An 8,714-nucleotide genomic window follows, 5' to 3' on the forward strand; every position below is an offset into this window, starting at 1 on the left:
CAGGAAGACGCAAACCCAGCCCTAAGGTACGGGGCTGCAGGAGAGTCAGATTCAGGCAGCATAAATGCACTGAGGAGTTATGAGAATCAATCAAAAGGGAAAAAAAAAAAAAAAGGCAGCAGTAAGCCAAGGGCGCAGGAGGCACAGGCTTTTCAATGTGCAACTACAAAACACACTTCTGCAGACCTCTCATATCTACATACACCGATGGGTGCCCATTCTCCTGACCAGCATTTCACAGGTCACAGACATGTCTAATGGAGCAGAAACAAGTTGCAGTATGGTGTCAGGATTAGCTGTCCCCTTCCCGAGGCTGGAGGAACACTTTAATTTTCAACCACAGCTCCTTGGGCATTTTGAGTTCCTCAGGCTGAAGTTTTTCTTGTTACACAAAGCACATGAAGCCCAGTACGTGGTGAAAACAGTTCCTTGCAATGAACCATGTGTTTAGATGATGCTGTGACCCCTCACGGGCAACAGTAATTTTGTAGGAAAGGGCTATACAGCCAGCTTGAAGGCTTGCACACCACAAGAAGCACTAGGAAGCAGGCAGGAGGGTGCCCGGCAGCATCTCCATGGCAGAAGAGCATTGCTGGGCCTCCTTGCAGGGTAAGCAGCTGCAGCAGAGCCCCAGCACTGCAGGGGCTCCAGGAGAGCGCTGCCCCCGGGCACATTAAGGAATAAGAGTCCAAGGGAAGAAGGGTTTCTCACGTTCCTACCACCACATGATATCACCAGCAAATACCAGCTTTACCACAGATCGTCCTGCAGAGAACAGCCAACGGTTGGTTTCAGTGTGTAACAACTCATTTTTGCATTAACACCTCGTAAAGATCTTGTTACAGACCAAGCATGGCAGGCAGCGAGGAGAGCTCCTGCCTGTGGGCTTGCTTCTGCCACCCCTCCTGGCTGTGGGGAGCAGCCGCCAGGAAAAGACTTGTCCTGCTAGCCTTTGGTCTGGGCACCCAGGCTTCTCGCCTGCCACGGTTTGTGGGCAGACGGCTGTGTGCTAAGACTAGTCCCGGGGTCATCTCAGTCTTTTCATGCAGGTCACAGAATAGCCAACTAACAGTAACAATTTTCAGTCATTTCTTATCTGGATTGGATGTGGGCCAGGAGCCTGGGCGTGTGCGCAGTTAAGTGGGAAAGGCAGCCCCTTGCACAGTCAACGGCGGCAGAGCTGGCCCGGCTTTGCCCAGTTTGGACATCGGCCAACAAGGGTTTGGTTTTCTTCCCAGAAACTACCATCAAACCAAGCGTTAGCCAAAGGTATACCGGGGGGTTGTGGCACTAACACAATATAGAGGCAGCACCAGCTGTAATCGCAAGTTAATGTTGCACCCGTAAGAGGCTATCGGGCAGTGTAACAAATGACTTAAAATCCTGGGGACACCATGAACCCCCGTCTGGCCTCTCTGTGTGCCCTGGCACATGTGAACGGAGGAGCCCTGCCAGGGGCTTTCAGAGCATCCCCTGGGACCTTGCCACAGGTCTCAAGCCGATCCCTGGGGTTTGCTCTTTTGAGAAGTGAGTGGATGCTCCTGTAGCTGAGTCTGAGGACATGGAGAGGTTGTGCACTTACTAGTGCTCAGTCCTTTTATTATATCCAAGTAATTTCTTCCATCCTTTCTTTTCTCATAATAAAGATCTACTGAGGAAGAGGCTAAAGCTGTGCAAGAATGGGAGAAGTGGCATCCTAAGGCACTTCCCTGTAGGAGAGGCTGCTTTGCACCTCTGCTACCATCATCAAGAGGGGAAAATTGAAGAGGATCATCAGCATCCCTAGCTTAGTGGCAAAACCATCAGAGACTGGGGTTTCTGCTGTATTTTAAATGGAGATTCTCCCCTGTTCTTGGGAGCCTACAGTCAGAGAGAGATCATTCTTCAGACCAGGATGAATAAACTCTCATTTCCTGCAGGGTGCTGCCTTCCCCCTCGCTCCTGTTGTCACCTCTGTCTTGGGGCACAACAAGGTGGCAAAAGAATAACTGAAGTGATCCTGAACTGAAGTCCTAGCATGGCTGTGCTGCACACAGGTGGGGCAGGAGATAGATCCTCGGAGAAACCCCAGCCGGATGGTAGGCTCCCACACCAGCATCCACACACAATGGGCAGGAAAAACCCAAGACAAGACAGACATTTAATATCTGCTCAAATTATCAGTGTTGCTTTACAATAGAGGAGAAATAAACAGTCATGTAGAGGAACATGGAAATGAAAAGGAGAAACAAGTGCAAGAAAGTGGTCAGCAGTGGAAGGCATATTGCATTAAATCAAAGCAAGAACCACAGAGAAATGACTTCAGGTATTAGGCTGTGACATCCCTCCCCCCTAACTCTATAAACGCTTCTGTTTACAGGTTAGATGTTAGTAAGTTCAGAGGTATAAACAACAGAAAAGGAGAAACTTCTGGTAAGGCAATGGTTTGGCTGCAGGGACCAGGGCAGCACTTCAAGCTTTGACCTATGAGCATCCACCTTGCTGCTGGAGAAGCCTCAGTTCTCTCCCCTCTTGATCTCCTTTCATCTCCGGCCTCAGCCCCACCACTTAAAGCCTGCAGTACAATAGTTATCCAGTCACCAGACCCAGTAAATTGTGCTTGCTTTTTAAGTTGTTTGTTTTTGTTTTGTTAAAGGGGAAGAAAAACCAACAGAGAGAGACATGATAGCCCCAAGGGGAATTTTCTGTTAAAGTCACTGCCAAAAGAATGACCAATTTGTAAGTGAAATGTTGACACTTTTATAACACAGCAAACATCTATCCCTTGAGTGAAGCACTTCAAGATTTATTTTTTTTTAAAAAAATGATGAATTTTGTCAGGCTATTAAATACTAGGAGGAAGTGTTGCAATACTGTAACAGGTTTTCCCTTTCTCTCTGTTTCCCACTTTCACACACACAATTCCTTCAAGGCTCCACAAAGGAGCCACAGTCCCTTTAGCAGAACCATACACAGAAAGAACAGGTGAAACCCACTGGGTAAAAAAATCGAATTTAGAAGTATTAGTAAATACCATCATCCTCTCACCAGCACAGTACCTGCAAAGCCCTCCTGGCTCCCACATCCCTGGCACCAGCCTGCCTTTGGCACAGGCTTGCTGGTGTCGAAGGGAGGCCAGGCGGTGTCAGTGGAAGCGGCTGCTCCCCTTGGGGAAGCACCCGCCCATCATTGCCCGCCGAGGGGGCTCTGTGCCAGCCAGCCCGCCCCACCACTGCTCCTCCTTGCCTAGGGGACGCCTAGCACCAGAGCAAACTGGGCAATGGAGGGGGTGAAACGTGCCTTAAGCAGCTAGAAGTTTGCAGCGCACACCTGTATTTGGGTCTGATTTGAATGGAGGCAAGGATGGGCACCAGGTCTGGGTGCACCCTGACATGGCTCTGCACCATCCCCTTCCCTGATGGCCCCAAATCCCCTCTCCAGCAGCCTGCATGACTGTCCCACAAGCTGCATCCCCACATGCTGCATGGACCTGGGATGCTGCTGAGATAGTTTATACCCTTTGGTCTTTGGTCCTGCTAGAGGACAGCCAGTAAAGAAGGGTGAGAGCAGAGAGGCTTTTGAAGTGGAGAGACCACAAAGCTCATTTAGGATGCATACACCACCAAAAAAACCCCAACCACCAGACAGTAATAACTTCAAACCAGTGCTGACTGGAGTTGAAAACAGTGATGTACTGGCAGAAAAACTAGTGTCTAAGCCAAGTTCAGACGTGGTGTAAGCTGAATTTGACTCTGTTTATGATGCTGAAGAGAACTAATGGTTGCCGGCAGGCAAGTCTTACCGTTAAAGAGAGGCACAGAACTTGTTAAAGGGACCTCTGAGCACTCTTTCTGGCCAACAGAAATCATAACCAACCTCTTCATGCAGTAAAGCCTGCTGGAGATAGGAAGGGCAGTGTCCACATCTTGCACATCCCATGGCTGGTTGGGCCTGAGCTACATGGACAGGACCCTTGGTGGAGCCTGGGGTATAGGACAGGGCCTGCACTTGGTGTGTGCATGGCAGAAATCACGCAGGGAAGGAGCAGAACTAGACAGGGGGCAGAGGAAGAGGGCTTCTCAGCTGCTGAGGGGACAGGCTGCGGCAGGACACGAGACAGGCTACCTGCAAGTTGTTTGCTTCTGCAGTGTTTGGGGAGAGAGGACTGGGGACCATTCCTTGTGGGTGAACAAAACAGCCACCAACATCGTTGCTATCACCTTCCCACCCCAACTTCTCACCACCGTCAGCCTTGACACGATGAAGTAGGATTGTCACCCCCTCGGTGCACCAGCGCATCACTGCATCCTTGTACAGGGTACAATAACCAGATCCTGCAGCGGCTCTCTTCAGCCACTGCGGAGGGCACTCGGTACAGAGACAGCAAGGAGCAGCTGAGGCATCCCTGAAGGAGCTTGGTGAAGTCTACTTCATCCTGCCCTGTGGCTGGATCAGCCCTGGTGCCACAGCGCACTTCTGTGTAGCTGGGCAGCGGCCGCAACACGTGCCTGCTTGAACACAAGCAATCGGAGCGGTTGTATAGCTCTTTTCTAGCAAATTATGATAAGCCAGAAGAGTTAAGTTAAATTCAAAGTAGATTTCTTATGTTCATTTATTCGTGCCCATTTAGACTTCTTCTATTTTAATAAGGGAAGTGAGTTGAGACTTCTGTTGGAGAGTTAAAAGAATTCACTTCGAGCATTGCTTGTTAGTGCGCAACAAAGCAAGTAATGAACTTCCAGCCAAGTTCTGAGCTGAGCATTATGGAAGCTATTAGTTTACCAGAGCTGATTAAGTTATTTAATGAAAATAAACTAAGTGGAGAATTTATTGCTTCTTTCTTTCCCCTGATAATTTATTGTCTGAATTGAGATTTTTTCCATATAGCTTTATTCTTCAGTAAAAAAGCTGATACAGTGAATAAGAAGAACTTCAGAAGTGCAGCATTTAGTTTACAATCCATTTCAGGAATTGTTTAATGGAATGACTTTTAATTCCAAAATGTTAAACATTTTATGGAAGTCTCCAAAGTTCTGCACGGTGAAAATGTACAACAGACTGTTTGCTGAAGCAAAGACTCCATTTTGCATCAACCTACTTATTTTAAAAATTCAGTTTTCTGGAAATTTTGAAGCACGTCTGAATTATACTGTCAAAGTATAGCGACAACATCTGAGCTACCAGAAAAACCCTGGGCTCTGCCTCTGTCTTAACAAAGTGATACCAAGTCTGTGTTAGAAAAAGTCAGGTGGCCAGCTGAAAACTGGCAGGTTGGAAGAAATAATGTGTGTGGTGGGGTTTGGGTTTTTTTTGCTTGCCTCCAAAGGCAGTAGGCCTTTGGACCTGCTTCCTTACAGAGGGGCTAGAAACATTGAGGAGATTCCGGCCAGAAATGAGCCCGGGCATGTGAGGGGCAATGGTTGCAGCCAACCCTGTGGCAAGAAGTTGCCCCCAGCAACCCCTGTCAGAGCAGCTGGGGGCATCTGTAGAAGCATGGGTGTGTGGGACAGTTTGTTCCCAAGCTCCTCCAGCCATGGGGGTAGCTTTGATGCTCCAGCTTTATGCTCTTAAAGCATCTCAGAGGGCACCATGTGGTGTAACAGCCCAAGCACTCTGCTCAGGATTCAGTCCTGCCATAGGATTTGCAGCCCATAGCTTGCACCAGAGATAAAAAACCCCATGAATGGAGGTGATCCCCTCATCGGGTCCCTGAGCCTGTTTTTTCACCGCTGCCCTCTACTTAAAATTAACTTTGGATCATATATCACCCCACTTTCTTTCTTCATGCCTTCACCATGGGAGAAAGCTGGAAGTGGGAGGTGGAGCAAGGGTAGCAAAGGAAAGAAAGAAAATGGAAAAAATTGAAGAAAGTGAGAGGCTGAGGAGAGAAGGGAGGAGGGAGGAAGGGCTTGAAAGGGCTGGGAGGGGACAGGGGCAGGGTGGCCTCTGGCTGCCCTGCATTGTGTCTGTCTCTATCCATCTAAATAAAGGGACCATCCTGACTTATGTCTCAGCTGGAAGACATTTTGTTGCCTTTCGGGTTTTGGTGTCATCCCCTCCCTCTGTTTGCTCCCCCTCCTCTCTTCCCATTTTCATCCAGACTGCATCAAAGTGCCCCTATCTCCGGGGGGCCTTTCCGCCCCCTCCCTGGAGGCACAATGTCCCCTTTTGTGGCCACCACCCAGGTGACCTTTCCTACCTCCTTATCCCCATTTATCCCTGCACCCCTGGGTAAATAAACCCTCGGGGCGAGAGCAGGGTGGAAGCTGGGAAGAAGAGTGCTGGCCTTGGGGCATATTCTCCCTTTTGCACCCCCACTAGCCCAGAGGTGAGCATGGGGTAGTTATAGGGATTGGCGGTGCAATGGGGCCTCTTCAGCAAGTGCCACAAGCGGTCCCACTACTCCTCTTGTTCTTCCTCAGGTCACCTGAGAAACACTCCCCTGTCCTGCCAGCCCCTTGCTTCCCGGCAGGCAGGCAGGCAGCAAGGCAGCTCAGGGCACCTTGCTTTCCCACTTTCCAGGCAGGGATGCATCTGGGAAGCTGAACCCACCACTGGGACTGGTGGCATGGTGTTGGAAGTGATGAGGAAGGTGGTCTTGTTCACAAGTGTTTTCCCATGGAGTTATTTTTCTCCTTGAAAACAAGCATCTGTCACGCTGGGCTCTCCTTGCACATAAATTTTAAAGTGGGTGAAGGTATTTAGAAGTGATGCCCTGGCTCTGGCTAGCTGGACTGGGGGAGCGAGAGGCACAGGGCTACACTGGCTGCTGCGTGCCTAGGGCTAAAGCTCTTGCCAGATGGAGTCAGCCTTCTTCTCCAGGGTACTTAACAGACATCCAGATCTCCAAGAGATGGATAACACCTCTGCCCTGAAGTTTTCACGGTAGGCATTTTCTTTTAGAAAACCATGAACAGCTCTCTGCTTTGAACTCCATATTTCCCAGCCCCACCCCCAGCCTGGCATGTGTCCCTGAGCAGTCACAAATGTGCAGAGGCACGATACAGCACTCGAGCTATGAAATCCCAGTAAAAACCTTTATTCTGCATTTTTGATGCTTTCAGGCCTTGACATTCAAGGAGCCATGCCTCTGGTGAGCTCTGCTCCAGCTGTGCACACTGGCTGCCCTGGAAAGGCAGGGCTGGGGTGGGCACATGAACACCTCCTGTCCCCCGGGGCAGGTGGGACAACAGAGGGGGCTCGTGTGGCTCACTCTGGCTGAGCATCAGGCTCATGTTACTTCATTGCCTTTATTTGTAAAGGGAGAGCTCAGATCCGTGCGGTGCCCCAGGTTGTCCAAAACAGAGAAGTCTCCACCCCTAAGTCCTTGTCTCCATGTGTTTCAGATCCTATTTTGGCTGCCCAAGGTGATACAGTCAGATCCTAAATTAGCCTCTTAAAATCTAAATTGAATTTAGACAGAGAAAATCCCCAGCTTTCAGATGTTTCTGGTTACACAATAACCCTGGCTCTCCTTCTCAGAGGAGTGAAATGGCAGGATTTTGAAATTCCTTGTTGGTTCATGTTTGCATATAAATGCTGATTTTATCTTTTCTGTACACAAAGTAAACACAAAGCTGTTTTACAATAATGTTGCCGTTGAAACATGCACCCAGGATGGCAAAACAACCCTGACTTAGAGATGTTTCCAGGCCCAAAGACCATGCCTTCCTTCACACAAAGAAGCCGCCCGCTCCAAGATGCCCATCCCACCCTCATCCCTGTTGATGTAGTTCAACAGATAAATTTCGTAAGGCAGGAGTAAGATCCAGAAGTAAAAGTAAGGCGGTGATGGTAAGAGATGGCGATTCACCTGGGCTGTCCAAGCCAGTGAGCAAGCCTAAGCACAGGTTCGTGATGAATTTTTCCTTAGACCCCCAAGAGCCGTGGACCATGCTGGAAGTGCCAGACTCACTGCAGCTGGGCAATGATGGCACTCACTTTAATGGGGATTTATATCTCTTTTCCTTTTTTTTTAATGCTGGTCTACACATGGAATGCAATTCAGATTAAAACAGGGGTTTAAAGTAAGGCAGCTATTGATCACTAACTCTCTGGGGGAAATCTCTTAAGCTAAAAGATGCTCTTTGTGAAAGAACTAAATGCAGTCATGGCCAGGAGCAAAGAGAAAGGGAGAAGTGCTGCTGGGAGGAGATAACTGATGTAGAGTAAGTTAATTCAGTATAATTCCTGAATTACAGAGCCCTATCTGTGGATCAGAGATGGATACACTTAAAAAAACAACCATGTCCACAAGCCTGACAGCCTTAGTCATGGAAAGAATATCATAAAATCAAAGAAAACCACATTTTCTGATGATTTCTTCTCCGTCAGTGAATGTTGCAGAAACTCCATTTGAAAGTCAACAGCCTCCGGTGAAAGATGCGCTCTTGGGTGCAATGGGAGAGGATAAAAATCCAGCCCAAATATCTTGCTTTGGCCATCTAGGAGTGTGGTGTCTACTTTAAGTTAGTCATTTGACTAGTCATCTACTTAATAACCTATGAAGGCAGAGGCATTTTCTGAGAGCAATTCATTCTGCTTGAAGGATGACTATTTGACTTGGGATCAACTGCCCCTGTGTGATGCCTGTCCCTCTGGATGGCTGTAGGTGGGTCTGTGGGGTGTAGATGCATCAGTTGTAGCCAGCTTTAGGTGGTCATGGGTAGATGAGTTGCCTCCTGCCCTATATACTTGAGTGCTCATGGAGTCTCAAGCCTGTCTCTTATACACAT

The sequence above is a fragment of the Athene cunicularia genome (genome assembly GCF_003259725.1).
Source record: "Athene cunicularia isolate RWA chromosome 5 unlocalized genomic scaffold, athCun1 chr5_part2, whole genome shotgun sequence".
NCBI lineage: Eukaryota > Metazoa > Chordata > Aves > Strigiformes > Strigidae > Athene > Athene cunicularia.